The 15,128-nt window shown below is 37.3% G+C and overlaps 1 protein-coding gene across 9 annotated transcripts in view; it reads left to right on the top strand.

Annotated features, from left to right (window-relative positions):
- The window catches only part of LOC5577203 (rho guanine nucleotide exchange factor 11), a 434,547-nt gene that overhangs the window by 203,695 nt on the left and 215,724 nt on the right, over window positions 1-15,128 (top strand). The window lies entirely within an intron of this gene.

The following is a 15,128-nucleotide window of genomic DNA, read 5'->3' as shown; positions in this document are numbered from 1 at the left end:
TTTATGTTTTTAAGAATTCCGGCACCATTACAAATGCGAACACAGTACAAACTACACTTTATTCTCAATAATATCGTTGAATCGTGCGATAAATACGATTTATAGTGTTTTAACTTTTTTTCTGTGGTATTAGTATGTATATTGATCCTTCTGCGTCAACTATTCAGAGCTCTGGTCCCTCTTTGTTAGAGATTCTGTAAGACGTTAGATTTGTTAAGAGACGATTAAGAAATCTAATCTATATTGGTGGTTATGTCCAAATCAGATAATTTTTAATGAACTCTTAGGATTTCTAGGGTATCCTGTAAATTCCTAGCGGAATAATGTGTATTTCTAGTGGTTTTTGAGTATTTCAGTCGAAAACTTGGGGATTTTGAAAAGATTTACAGAAAATTTGAGGAGTGGTAATAGTAGCATAAGAAATTATTCTAAATTTTCATAGGAGACTTGAGAATTTTCAGCAATATCGCAGCGGAATCCCAAGATGTTAATTCCCAGTAAATTCTTCCAGAGAATTCTAGGTGAGATCCTACGGATTCCTAGCAAGATGCTTCAGAGCCTTAGCATTTTTCTGTAGATTCTTTGTGAGCACCTGAAGAATCTGATCAGGCACTTGCGGTTCGATAACAGGATCCTGTAAATTTCCATTGATTTCATAAGGTAGGTGTAAAACAAATATCAAGCTCAATTAAAACTCATTTCAAGTTAAAATGATAAGAAGCTTGTTTGTGTATTCTACAAAATTACATCATGAAATGTAATTATTTATGTTTGCCCTTTTGACTGCAGTCAATCATTATGAATGTTATACTTTATCAGAAATATAAATTGAAGGAGTATTTCCAAACTTACCGAATTTCGTAAATTTTTACACTAAAACCTGAAAGTCAAACTGATTTTTGATGTTCATTAAATTAAGAAAAAACCTCATGCTGTTTTGCAATACCCAGCGCTGTGTAACAGTTGAGCAATACATTTTATTTTTTGGTATTCTTACACAGTTTTAAGAAAATGACCAGTTCTTGAATCACAATCACTTATGCGATTATTGATTCTACATATCCCACTTATACAAATATAAATCTACTTCTAAAAAATCATTGAAAACATTGAGGTGTAAACAGTATGTAGAACGGTTGCCACAATTAATATTTCGGGGCTATTGATTTATACCATACTACCTACAATCCTACGGAAAACTGCTTCGAAGTGAACAGTTCCGACGTGTCGATGTCATATGTTTACATAAGAATGATGTAATAACATTCTGATGCTGTTTTCAAAACCAACAGTAGAAAAACAAAATTTAAAATAAGGGTTCCGATTTTGGCACGGTTCCGTTTTTGGCAACTGAAAATTTCGACTTTGTTGCCAAAAACGGAATCCTACTGTACAAAAAAAGTTAATTTAACAAATTTTCGTTATATGTTTTTATTTTTAACAGCAACTGTGAATCGAAATTCCTTCAGATTTTTTTTTTTTGAATCATCTGAAAGTACCTACCAGATATCATCGAAATTTATTCCCGGGCGACTTTAAATAATTCATCAGTATATTTCTTAAAATTTGGCCTGGTAATTTATATGAGTATTTAACAAACATTTTTTTAATAATCGTATCCAGAGATTCGTCTAAGATTTTGTTTAAAACACGAGAAAATATTTGTAAGACTTTTGTATTTATTGTTTCAGGAGTTTTTGCAGAAATTCTAAAAGGATTTCTTCAGAATCAACATTAGCAACAAACCCAGAGAACATTTTCCAGCGCTTACATGTAGAAACTCCGCAAAATATTCTAAGCAATGATACCAGGATCCTTTCCTTAAAACCACTTGAATACTGCTAGTAGTAATTTATCTGGCGATCCTATATAGACGTTAATTCATTTAGGAACTTTTAAAAAAATTAACACGGGATTCCAAAAAAATCCAACTGCATTTTTTAAGAATTCTTCAAGAATTTTTACAGGGACCATTCTTAAAATATATCAAGTTTTCAATCACAAATTAAGTAAGACTGAAGGGATTTCTTGGTGTAGCGTTGGTGAATAAATTCTGTGATTTTCTCTAGTATTCCTTTGCCAATTACTTCAGGGGTTATTCAACGAATTATTTTATTCATTTCAAATATACTTCTTGAGATTTATCTGAGGATTTCTTTTTTCTTGCATTCATCCTTGTAGCTTTAATTCCTCAGATAATTTTAAATCCTTTCGGATTCGCCCTTCATATTTTCCAGAGAGCCTTTCTTGAATTCGTCCATTACTACAAAGAGTTCTTCAAGTGATAAAAGCAGTTTTCTCCCCAGAAACTCCTTACCGATTCTACCAGTTTTTTTATATTTTTTTTTATTACTCTTGCAAAATTTCTCTAAGACTTCTTTTATATGGACTTTATAAAAAATCCGAGAGTATAAGGAATTTAGACAGAGTTCCACGAAAATATTTTTACTTCAGAAAAATCTCTGCTTGTTATTTTTTCAATGTATATTTCAAAATTTTCTCTAAGGATACCTCTTTGAGTTTCGCTGGGAATTCTTAAAATAATAATATCATTAATAAAATCAATCATTTTATCTTGATTGCATCCTAGATCTGCATCAAAAGCAACAACAAAAATCAGTGATTAGCGCAGGGATTTGTTCAGCGATTTCAACAGATACTTATCTAAGAATTATTTCAAGATTCGTTTCACGAGTCTTTAAACACCCTCCCCTTGGTTATGCGACCTTGCCGCCATGGGAGGGCATAATCCATTAGCCCATATGATGGAAACCAAAGGCGTAACCTGTAGTGGTGGTATCACATTTTGGCATTTTTTGCTTATAGCCGCGTCATAATTCATATGGCATAGACGCAATAATATCTCGGATGTGATCCAACGGACATTCTGCGTCATTGATAGAATTGATGCCCATTTCAAATAATTAATCTATTCGAAGTGGACATTAATACTATCCGCGAGGTTCAGTTTGCCTTTTGCTAACCAGAATGATCCGTAGCCACTCTTACTATTAGCTAGCTAGAAACATCGTTATCATATACGACGTAGGGAATATTACTCTGAGGAAAATGATTAGTAGATTCACTGAGTAGAAATAAGTGGCGTCAATCTTATTTTAATATGATTTTTACATTGCCATAATAAAAAATACCTCTTTTGTAACAACGGTATAAATTCTCGCAAAATTTATAAGTATAAAGTAGGCGTTATGAGGCAATGCATTTGCCACCGAAAAGTGAATCTTGTAGGAGACTGTAATAGAAGTCTAATGTAACTTTACTCGTAAATATTCACTATAAAATGACTTGACTAAAAGTGACTTTTTTCTTTAAGGATATATGCACGTAATGACCAATAAATACTTTTAACAATAAAAAAGAAATAAACTAGACCTACTACTAAACAGCCTAATTTTGCTAATACTTGACGACAATTGACATTTAAGACTCTAATATTACGAAAAGACAGGAGTAATCAGAATAGCACTTAAATAACAAATTATTCAAAACCATTTCGACTAGACAGTATTAGTAATGACACTACTACACTACTATTTCAAACTAATTCTGATGGAGCTGCTGATTTTCACAATGCTTCCTTTTCTCAGAAGCAAGGGAACATGGGTATTTTTAAAAAAAACTACCAAGTCACAATACTAATAAAAAACAGTGTTCATGTGGGCGCCATTGCCTAGTCCGTCTGAGTATTGGTCCTGGTAGAGGAGAAACTTGGCAAAAAGCCAGACCGAGGGTTTAGCCTTGACAAGTTAAGCTGTCAGGCAGCTCCAACTAAATACCACAAAAAAAAATCGTTTTACGAGTCTTTAAACAGTTTAACTAGGAATAATCATGAGCATACTACTAAATACAGTTCAACATAGAGACAGTTATCAAAAAATATCTTTAAAGATCCTTTTAAAAAGAAACATATAAAAACTTGTGTTTTTATATGTATGTTTTTTCTACAAGACATAGCATAAAAACTACTTCATGGTGGGAATCCTGGCCAGGGCTGGAAAGCGTCAAAGCAAAAAGAGAGTTTCAAATTCTCTTTCATTTTTCCGTCGCTACGGCTTGTGATGGAATCGTAAACTTGATAATTTTTAGTTCATTATGGGGTATAATTGTTATTTATATCACTGAAACCATGGAAGGATACCCATCTAATTTATCAAACACATTTACTTCCCGAAATTCTCCAAAATGAGATAGAAATTTTATTAGCAAAAGAACATTAAAATTGCTCTCGTGAGAGCTCCGTCATTGCGACGTGATGAAGTGAGAGCATGAAATATAGCTTCGCCTGGTGACAGTGAGAAAACTCGTTTCGTCAGTGTCGCAAGTCGGTCATGATACTTTACAGCCCTGATCCTGGCTATACCCTCGAATGGGTGAATTTTTACCGGCAGAATATTTTTTGACATTTTAATCACGAAAATTTCTTCTAAACGTTAAACGTTTTCGAATGAAAGGCATATTTTGCAAACCTCTATTTGAGGGGCCCCCAAATCTACTTCCGCACCGGGCCACCTAAACTCTAGCTACGCCACTGCTTCTGTTTAACTCATGTGTATAAAAAGGATAAATTTTCATCGACATATTCTACTGACAATGCGTTTTTTTATTTGAATTAGTGTGAACTAACCCCACCATGGTGGTACAAGTGGATCATTTAGCGTAAATTTTCAAGTCCCTCTTACTCAATACATAACAATCAGGAAAATCGAAACAGCTGACGATTTGAAGTATATTAGTCCGTCATTTGATATACACAAAAAAAGTTACAATATAATTATTCACATTAGCTGTACATAAAGATAAAATTAACTATTGATTTTTCTGTATCCATTTACCCCACGGTACTCTACACTCAACTATCAAATGCAGCATTTCAGGTTTAATTTTTTTAACACATCAATATGAAATTGGCCATTTTTTGCGCGTTCCAGTCTTTATACGATGAGTGCCAAAAAGGTTACCTTCAATGATCCATTACATCAGCATCATGTAAATTTATGCGAATTGTCGCGTAATCAGTTAGAGTCCATGCTAGATTACACGATGTGTAGCGGAAACTTACATGATGTTATTGTAATTTTACACGATGTGACGTATAAATTTGCGACATCTGGCATTCCCTTCATGTGCATTTTACGCTCAAATTTACATGGAATTTTCTTTCTGTGCAGTACTCTCAAGCTTGACATCTTTCCTCAACCTTTTTCTTGTAAATTGGGGTAATTTTTGGCCATTTAGTTCGGCAAAGAACTAGATTTTTTTTTTCTTAATTTTTGTTCAGCGCTGATTCCGTACCTGACAAATCAGAAGAATTCTGTAAGGTACAGTGGGGGAAGTGTATCAGTGGGGTAAGTGGATCATTTGTCAATATTAAGCATAAATACTTGAATATGTTGAATGTTTTCGCACCATTGCTTCGTATTAGGTTATATTCATACGTCCAAAATGATACTATTGCAAAACTGGTACTACACGCACACTAACACAAGCAAACTTGTTATTGGCAAAAATTGATTAATTTCAAAATTGTTTTCCATTAATCAAAAATCCATTGTATCTATGTCTAAAATCGAATTCTATTAGTTTTTTCGACACATGGTGAGCATTTCAGTTCTATTTGAATGAATCACAATGAAAAATATGTGATTTTTATAAATAAATACAGATATATTGTAAATGGTACACTTACCCCTACTTTTTAATGGGGTGGAGTAAGTGGATCAAGTATTATTATCATTTATTGGCAGATTTCTTACGAGAATTTTAATAAGTTTTAATATTCGCAAATGTTGTTTTCCTTTATTTTTTTCATTCCCAGCTTTAATTTGTCTAGTTGACTATAGAGAATTTGAATTAATCCACCTAAAAGATTTTTTTAACCTTTCTGGTATAAAAAATAAATAAAATAATAATAATTTCAAAACTCACACAAAATATTTTCGTGGTTTATCTAAGCTGAGTTGCAAAAGTGCTAAATATACTAATTCTCCTATTGAAAACATATTGTCGTACCTTATCTGACCATATAAATTATACTAGACAGATGATACAAACGTATTCATGAATAGAATAAAAAGATTTCAGTTTGTTATTCAAAAATAAATGCAACTAATATTTTCAAACTACGAATTTTCATTGAAAACATCGTTAGGAATAATCATACAATGCTTCTTATAACTTATGTGTATAAATGGATGAATTTTCTCCAAATGATTCTAGTGGCAATGTTTTTTTTTGTTGTGTGAATTAGTGTAAACTTATGTATACATATTTTTTAATATATTTTGATCACATAAATATACTTTTTAATTTTAAGGTATTGAAATGTACCATTACTAGCACTTATAATAATAACGAGAGTAATATCATTCTTACTACACATAATTACATTACATTTGTTTTGAGAACAGATTTTTTTCTTTTGGTGATCCACTTACCCCACCATGGTGGGGCAAGTGGATCATTTGGCGCAAATTTTTAAGTCCCTCATACTCAATACATAACAATCAGAAAAATCGAAATAATTAGTGATTTGAAGTATATTAGTCCCTCATTTGTTATCCACAGAAAAAAGTTGGAATAACATTATTCACGTTAGCTGTACATAACAATGAAGTTGACTTTTGATTTATCTGTATCCACTTACCCCACGGTACCTTAATATGATCCAGAACGTTTCGAAATTACAGTTATTTTTTTCATGGAGGAGTAAAAGCCGTAAAAACGTCGACCAATAAGAGCTTTTGGCCGCTCCCAGTTTTGTGCGACCAGTTCCGATAGGGCACCGCTCCACGAATGCTACTAGGAACTGCTTCAAGAATTGCCTCAGGAATTTCCCCAGGGATTGCTTCAATAACTCCTCCAGGGATTCGTTCGGGAGTTCCTCCTGGTATTCTTCCAACAATTCCACCAGAAATTTCATTAGACATTCCTCCTCTTTATTGATTTTTTCCGGGTTCTTTCAGGGATTCACTAAATATTTCTCCACGCTGTCGAGCACTCGACACTGAAGAAGTCTGTAAGTCGCAGACGAAATAGGCCTATCTGTCAAGATAAGCAACACATATTAGAGTTTAAAAGTATTTGCTCACCTTAGTGATTTTAGTATTTTATTTTTTTGCAAAAAGTGAAGTGTTAAAGTTCATTTGTAGTTTTAAACATACTCTAATAATCCCTCCCAAAGTTTAATATAAAAAAGTGTAATGCAGTTATTGTTCTCAAACTTCTAAGACGACCTTTCTCTGTCGAATGCTTACAGGAATCACACACCCAAATATGTTGCTATGTAGTCAAGTACAACCTTTGACATACGTTATTCTTACAGATTTCTAGATAGATAGAGTGTCTATTTTATAAACCTCCCATACGATATGACCAAGGGGTAAGGGTCACGTCTCAATAGTCCAGTGAAATCCTTGAAGTAAATTCTGATTCTGAAGAGATTCTAGGAAAAATCCTTGGAGAAATTCCTAATGGGATCTGCATGAATGTCTATTAGGATTCTTGGATTCCCGAACTACGGCAGGAATCGATGGATCCTGGTGGCATTCCGGAAAGAATCCCGGCAAGGATTCCCGGAGGCATCTCTAGAGGAATCGTTAGAAAACTTGTTATGATGTTGGATACCTGAATTGTTAAAGCAATCTCAACAGAAATTACTGACACAGTCACGAAATGAGTGAGTCTAGGTGTTTCCCTAAAACTATTACTGGAGGAATTGCTTTTAGAATACCTGAGATAATTTCCAAAGGAATCCTTCAAAGTATTCTTGAAGAAGTATCATGAATGCTCCCTTTAGGAACCCCAACATGAGTTCCTGAATTAATCACTGTAACAAAATATAGGATCTTAGGAGATTTGCCGGGGAAAATTCCGAAAAGTACTCCTGTAGGAATATCTGAAGAATAACCCGGAGGAGTTTCTAGAAGTATGCCTGAAGGAGCTTTGAAGAAGTTTTTTTTATAGAAATCACTAGAGACATCTTTGGAGCATTTTGTGAAGGTCTCAGAGGAGAAGTTTTTTTTTTTGACAAATCCTTTATAAAAGAGTTTGTTGAGGAAATTCTGAAGGAATTTAAGGAGAGAATATCATGTAAGAATTCCCGGCCGAATTCAAAAAGAAATTATATGTGAAAAAAAAGCAGCAGAGTTGTAGATTAGATATGATCTAAACTATTCTAGAGACAATTCTCTAATTTGAGTATGATAACCCCTCCTGGACGGATAAGTAAAAATTCTTCAAAAACTCTTTATTGTGATCTTGGATTGAACCCTGATGTCCACATCATTGCGCATGCTCCCAAAACTTTGTGAATGAGAGCGCCGCATCTACTCGTCCGTATCGTTCTTTCAGTTCGTCGTTCGTTTTTCCCATGATCACACTTACCACCTTCCACACAATAATGATGGCAATGACGATGATGCCCATGGCAATTTCCTTTTCCGAATTTTCAGAAAATGGGAAAAACAAATGTCTCATCCAGCTGTCATCAATTGGGAACGGAGTGTCACTCGCACCCCGACTAGCTGAACCTAGCAGAAATATAGCTTGATGTGTTGTTTAGTTACATGTTGAAAAATGAAGGTTTTTCTGCATGAGTCGTACAGTCTGTGCTGAAAAAATCAAGTTTTGTAACAGTTGCGCACTAGTAGTTTTCGAATATCATTTTTGTAATTTCGTAAAAGATCACTCGGGATACACTCATCTTTATTTTTCATTTTCTGAAAATTGTTGAGTAATGATTCAAATTAATACGTAATGCAAACGCGTTGCGAAATTGATTTCAGTTACTTAATGACTAATGAATTATTATAATTCAGTGCAGGAAAGTAGGCCATTTCATGGCAGATTGGCGTGATAACCAAATAGCCTATTACTCAATTTGATACATTTATGATATAAATTTGACATGATTTGCTAGTCGGGACCCTTGCGGACGATGGATACGCGGAATCGTGACGTGAAGAAGTGACATTTCTGGAGGAAAATTCTCGGTGTGAGATGCACTCTGGCATTGAGGCAAATCCCTCACGATTTAACATTGCAATACGATGAGTGTGAGATTAATTTGGTAATTGTGGCGCACTGCATGCTACAAACCAGTCGGAACACGATAATATTTACCCAAATTGGTTTTATCGCTCAATAAGTTCGCGCTCTCTCGCGCGATTGATGAGGTAATAAATCTCGTAAAATACTTGGTAATTACTCGCTCCCACCATATCCAGACCCAAAGCGTTGAAAAATCGCTATCTACGGTACCGAAGTGGCGTTTTATGAGCCCCCGAATGACGTTTGCTCTGTTTGAACTGTTTTGTACTTTGGCAAGCTCATCATCGTTATCGTAAGCATTACTAAGTCGCTTCATAGGCAGGGCGCCACAAAAAGAGATCAACAGCATTACGTCACCCTCTCCGTTGTAAGTCCCAAATCACGGCACGATTTCCTGTCGAAATATGTGCCTTTTGCATTCCTGTTGGCGGCAGTGCACGAAGTTCCATAAAATTGCTGAAAGTATTGCCTATTTGTGACTAAATTAATTGAAACCAGCCCTCTCCCACGACGTGACGACGGCCACGATGACCATACGAAAACGCTCTGACTGTGCTGGGCTTAGAGCGCTTTCCGTGCATTTATTGCAACACATCCATATAGGGCAAAGTGGTTCAAAATGCACTGTTGGGGTAAAATGGCCCAGTTTATATTTTATTGAAATTAATAATATTCACAGTGCTTTCAGGGATGGTGGCAGGTCTCTTTTCAGAGACTTGGTCTCTGTATTAATGCAGTGGAAAATCTCTATTTTAATGAGACCTTCTAAAGCTTCTATTTTAACCAAAATGGGCTCTGAAGCCTTCGTTTACCTTATTCTGCTTGCAGTGAATTCTGATGAAAAATTCTAGTACAAACTTCAAAGACTTCTTCTTCTTCCTTTTCTTCTTGGCATTAATGTCCCCACTGGGACAGAACTGGTTAGTGTTCTTATGAGCACTTCCACAGTTATTAACCGAGAGCTTTCTTTGCCAAAGTTGCCATTTTTGCATTCGTATATTGTGTGGCAGGTACGATGATACTCTATGCCCAGGTAAGTCAAGGAAATTTCCATTACGAAAAGATCCTGGACTGACCGGGAATCGAACCCAGACACCTTCAGCATGGCTTTGCTTTGTAGCCGCGGACTCTAACCACTGGGCTAAGGAAGGTAAAACAAAATTATTTCTCCGTAAAATACGATTGAGCCTAAGTTGGCAGTTTGAACCATGTTCCCCTAATTCAAGCAGTATGTTCCATCCTTGACCTTCTGCCAATTTTCTGATGGTTTCGTTCGCGTTTGCCCTTTACGGGGCGGTCTGACCACCTAAAGTCATACAACTCAGCATGATGCGTGACACCGTTAAAAAAGGAATCGGAATCACACCAAACTTCTTTCATGTTCGAACTTCCTGCCCCATGAGGTGGTCGCATTCGTTAAAATTTATTGCAAATAACGAGATGCAACTCGATTCATACTTCATTGAGAATTGGAATAAAAGAGAACTGCAAGTTGACGTCATAGGAATAAGTTCCGTAAAGTATCGTGTCGTGAGGTTAGGTCGCTTGTGTACAATTTGATGCAACCGCGCAAACCGGCAGACTGTGAACGCTTGCGAAAGCGAAACCACAATAGAACGTGCAAAGTTGCGGCGACATCAATCATCGGCTTCGTTCGATGTGAGTAATCAAATTGTTATCGAATGTTTAAAGCGGGGGTCATCCTATGTCTGATGTCACAATTGGCCCTTGCAAAGCTGATTCAGATGCTTAAGTGAGCTGCTTATTACTTATACGATGTTTGTGAAATCTATTATCAACTTTCATCCTGCTAAATTTCATGAAAAACGTCCATTATTTACCAAAAGAATCCTTCAGGTCTTTCTATAGAAGCACCGTCAGTATTCTTCTAGGGATTCTTCTGGGAAATCATCAAAGAATCCTCTCAAGACTCTCTTTCGAATTACATCACCAATTCCTTCAGTTCTTACTGCAAGTAGTACTTATTACTGCCCCAGGAGATCTTCCAGGTATTTCTACTGGACATCGTCAAAGAATTCTTATGAAATTTGTATAGGGATTACTGTGGAACTCCCCGCATATATTCTACCAGTGATTGAAAAGATTTCTCAAAACGTATTTACAGCAATTCATTTTGGGATAAATCTGAAATTGCTGGGACATCTTGTGTAATCACTTTTGTGAGTTCTCAAAGGATTCTTCCTCTAGTGAGGCTTCTGGGAAGGACGTAATCCCGGTCGAGCGTCTTAAACCTAGAAGCGAACAGCTGTACCAATACTTTCTGAGGGTTTCCGCAAAGATTACAACAGTTCCTCCAGAAGTTCGTCTAGTAAGGACGAACTTAATTTGTAAAATGAACAGCTCTTAAACAGTTTCCATGCATATAATATGAGAAATCTTATGAAAAACTTATAAAATGGGGAACTTGGGTAAAATGGGCATATTAACGATTCGTGCGGTCAGTTGCAACAGCTACTCTTATATACTCAGGTATCAGGTATCACAAGGCCGGCTCCAGAGGCACGTGCCCTGCCATTTGGGAGATTTGTGCCATCGCCATGTTTGAGCCTATTTCATCATCTACCCGATGGGAGAGGAAAGGGAAGGGAAAGATGGGAGGAAATAGAAGTGGGATCCCTTGAAGAGGGAAAATCGCATAAGCGAATTAAGAGCATGTAGCTCCATACCACAATGGGTTCGAACAGCGCCCTAAAAGGACACTGCAAAACGCGTGAGCGTAAAGAGAGCCTATAGCTCATTACCACAGCGGGTTAAGAATAACAGAATGTCCTGAAGATTCAGGCTTCTGAATTCAGTTTCACTTAATAAGTGTTTACCAAGTAATTGGAATCGCATTTGCGCAAAAACTGGACAGTTACATATCAGGTGATACGAAGTTCCATAATCGGAGTCACAACTACATATCACACACAAATGAGTCAGCACGCTGAATATTTGCCATGTGATAGTTGAGTCGGCAGTGGCCTGTCAACGCTCTGACCAAGAGACTGCAATTCTGCTTTGACAGATTTGTTAAATACTTCGCCACCCTTGGAGATGGCTCAGTAATGTACAATTTTGTTTGACGACATGACTCCAAACTATTCCAATATTGCTTGTGCTGAGTTGCCGCCCAAGAATTTATCTGAAGCTTCACCCAGCACTTCGAAATTGGAATAGCCGGCTCAGGGCCAATGAAGTCATGCGATGCTCCATCGCGAGCTAGCTCATCAGCCAATTCATTTCCAACGATGGAAGAATGGCCAGGTACCCATACAAGGTTTACAGAGTTGACTGAATTCAGTTCCTCAATTTGAGTTCGACATGCGATAACAAGCTTCGACCTTGAGTTGGCCGAAGCGAGAGCTTTTATAGCAGCTTGACTATCTGAAAAGAAGTATATGACTTTACCCATTACGCGCTGTTGAAGTGCTGATTGCACTCCACACATAAGAGCAAATATTTCCGCCTGAAAAACGGTGCAGTTTCTACCAAGTGAGTAAAACTGATTCAACTTTAGCTCACGAGAATATACTCCTGCACCAGCTCTACCTTCAAGAAGGGAGCCATCAGTGTAACATACTATATTGTTTGATATACTTCTTTCCAAATAGCCAGACGTCCACTCTTCCCGTGAAGGGAATTGTGTGATAAATGTCCTGTAAGGAAAGTGACAAGCAATTGTGAGATCACTTGGAGCAAGGACAATTTTGTCCCAATTCACCAAAAGTGGAAACAACGAAGTGTGTGTAGATCTACGATTCACTGGATTTTTCTCCAGTAGATCCAGTACCCATAAACGGTAAGAGCAAGAAAGTGCTTCTTGTTTAAGATATATGTGTAGTGGCGCAACGTCGAAAAGGGCCTCGAGCGCTGCTGTGGGAGTTGTAGAGAACGCACCAGACATCGCCATCAATCACATCCTTTGGAGATGGCCCAATTTTGATTGGATTGTTCTCACTTCGCCCTTTTGCCACCACACAAGACATCCATATGCCAATATTGGTCGAACAACTGTTGTGTAAATCCATTTGATATATTTGGGTTTGAGGCCCCAAGTTTTACCAAAGATTCGCCGGCATTGACCGAAGGCCATGCAAGCTTTTTTGACTCTGAAATCAATGTGAGGTGTCCATGAAAGTTTGGAATCTAGAATGACTCCGACATACTTTACTTGATCAGTCACATTAATCTCAGTGCCAAACAGACGTAAAGATCGAATTCCATCGCGGTTTCGTCTTTCCGTAAAAAGAACAATAGATGTTTTATTCGGGTTAACCGAAAGGCCATATTGGCGACACCAACTCTCGACTACCTGAAGAGCACTTTGCATCAGGTCGAATAGGGTGCTTATGCACATACCAACTATCAGAGCTAGATAGTCGTCGGCAAATCCATATGTTGGAAAACCGCAATTATTGAGTTGCCTTAATAGCGTATCTGCTACGAGATTCCACAAAAGTGGTGACAAGACTCCCCCTTGGGGGCATCCGCAAACACTCAATTTTCGAATCGCTGCTGAGCGAATGCTTTCTCGATATCGTATACAACTTTGTGTAAAAGAGTCACCGTGGACTTTTCAGATTGGTAAGCATGTTCATTCACATGAAGAGGCATGTTTGCAAAAAAAACATTACGGATGTGATGATCGATAATACGTTCCAGACATTTCAGAAGAAAATAGGTTAGACTGATTGGCCTGAAACTCTTCGCTGCTTCATACGACGCACGTCCTCCTTTCGGGATAAACTTTACAGTAATATCACGCTAGGATCTGGGAATATACCCGGTAGCAAAACTGCTTACAAGTAGCTTTTTCAAAACATGTTTGATAAACTCAAATCCCTTTTGGAGCAGAACAGGATAAATCCCATCCGCTCCTGGAGATTTGAAAGGAGCAAAACTATTAAGTGCCCATTGAATCGATTCAGTAGTTACGATACTGCGAGCCTAGGCCAGAGACTCGTAACTACATGAAAAGACATTTGGTTCATCCGTAGATGCTATGTCCACACATCCGGGGAAGTGTGTATTGAATAAACATTCTAAAACTTCTTCATCGGAAGAAGTAAAGTCACCATTAGGTAAGCGAATTTCGTTCACTTGGAAATCCTTAGATTTTGCAAGGATTTTGTTCAGCCGACTGACTTCACTCAAACTGGAAACATTTGTACAAAGGTTTTTCCAGCCGGATCGTTCAGCCAAGAGCCTTCTTGTAAGCCTTGCGAGCCGACTTGAACGACTCTGATCCAGCTGAACGGCGTCTGTTCCAACTCCTTCTACATTGTTTCCTGAGTCTAGTCAGATCGGAATTCTACCATGGGGTCCCTCTTGTAGTCTTTACAGACCGCAGAGGACATGCTTCTTCAAAAACTTCCATAATGTAGGATGTTGTAGTATCAACGGCATCATCCAGATCACTTGGATTTTCAATGGACGGAGAATATTCATGAAATTTGGCCGCAATAAAAAAAAAAAAAAATTCAATATAGAGTTCCCAGTTTGTTGATCGGGGATTCCTAAAACGCAAAGTCTGCGCAGTTACATTTGAATGTTCAAAGAAGATGTAGCGATGATCAGATAATGATTCCTCATCTGATACATGCCAATTCATCAACTCGTGACTGATTCTATTCGAGCAAAGCGTTATGTCTAACACTTCTTCTCTATTAGAAACCATGAAGGTTGGGCGATTGCCTATGTTAAGTAATCCAAGGTCTGTACTACTTAAGTATTCCATCAGACTGGAGCCTCTCAAATTGATATCTGAGCTGCCCCAGATGATGTGATGAGCATTGGCATCACTGCCCACAATCAGCGGAAGGCCTTTTGTTACGCAGTGTACGACAACTCGTTTGAAGTCATCCGTTGGGGATGACTCATGTGGTAAATATACCGAACAATAGACGTATTTCCTGTTGAGGTCACCAACAGAAACATCAATTGTGACAGCACATACATCTCTGGTCGTCAACTCAGAAATTAGTGTAGCAACGAATGCTTTATTAACGAGCACGCATGCGCGAGGCATGGAGCGCGAGTTTGTCATTTCAAGTTTG

This window comes from Aedes aegypti, chromosome 3, assembly GCF_002204515.2.
Source record: "Aedes aegypti strain LVP_AGWG chromosome 3, AaegL5.0 Primary Assembly, whole genome shotgun sequence".
Lineage (NCBI taxonomy): Eukaryota > Metazoa > Arthropoda > Insecta > Diptera > Culicidae > Aedes > Aedes aegypti.
The sequence above is the reverse complement of the archived record's forward strand: the minus strand, read 5'-3'. Positions and strand labels throughout refer to the sequence as shown.